This window comes from Meleagris gallopavo, chromosome 11 (assembly GCF_000146605.3).
Source record: "Meleagris gallopavo isolate NT-WF06-2002-E0010 breed Aviagen turkey brand Nicholas breeding stock chromosome 11, Turkey_5.1, whole genome shotgun sequence".
In the NCBI taxonomy this organism is placed as follows: Eukaryota; Metazoa; Chordata; class Aves; order Galliformes; family Phasianidae; genus Meleagris; species Meleagris gallopavo.
Genome location: NC_015021.2, coordinates 9,954,101 through 9,954,859, shown reverse-complemented (window position 1 = coordinate 9,954,859; position 759 = coordinate 9,954,101).

Below are 759 nucleotides of genomic sequence, written 5' to 3'. Positions count from 1 at the left end.
AAAAAGGCATTGAGGGCATGGCTTGCACCACTCTCCCTTTTGGGAGGGACAGATGATGGGGCAGGGCAGTAGCGGCCAGCTGGATGCCCCATCTCTGGTAGGGCTTTTGGGGGATGCTGTGTTATCAGGAGCTGATGCTAATATGGGCATGACCTAAAAGACTGTGCCAGAGGCCTGCAGACCACTGTGGGTTGGCAGATGGGCTGAGTGTTGTCCTCCCCCATCCTGGGGTCTGCTATCTCATCTTGAAGATGCAGCATGAACCTGGGCTCACAGCTTGCTGGCCACAGCGCAAGGCCTTCCTTCCGGTATTGCCCTGAAACACATCCATGTTCCTTTCCAGTGCCATTCCCCAAGCTTCTCACATCCAGCACCTGTGTAGAAACAAGCTGGAGATGTCCTGGACTCCCTGCCTGCGTGGAACATGAGCCTCTAACCAAGTGGCTTGGCCATCCTGGGACTCACGGCATAATTAGAGAGATCACAACTAACAAGCAGTGCAGCAGGAGGAGCAGGGAGGAGGGCTGGTTGAGGCAGGATGCCTGAGCCGTTCTCCGGCGGCAAAGTGCTGAGACAACAAACTTAACCTCTCTGTCCACAGTGCTCCTATCAGCCGTGGTTATTAAATCCCACAAAAGGAAGAAGAGGAGAAGTGAATAGGGTTGAAAGAAAAAGCACTTTCCCCATTTGGATTACCTCCTACAGAACAGGACCTGCCACTGAAAGGCAGAGAGTGTAATTGCTGGCCTGAAAGACGAG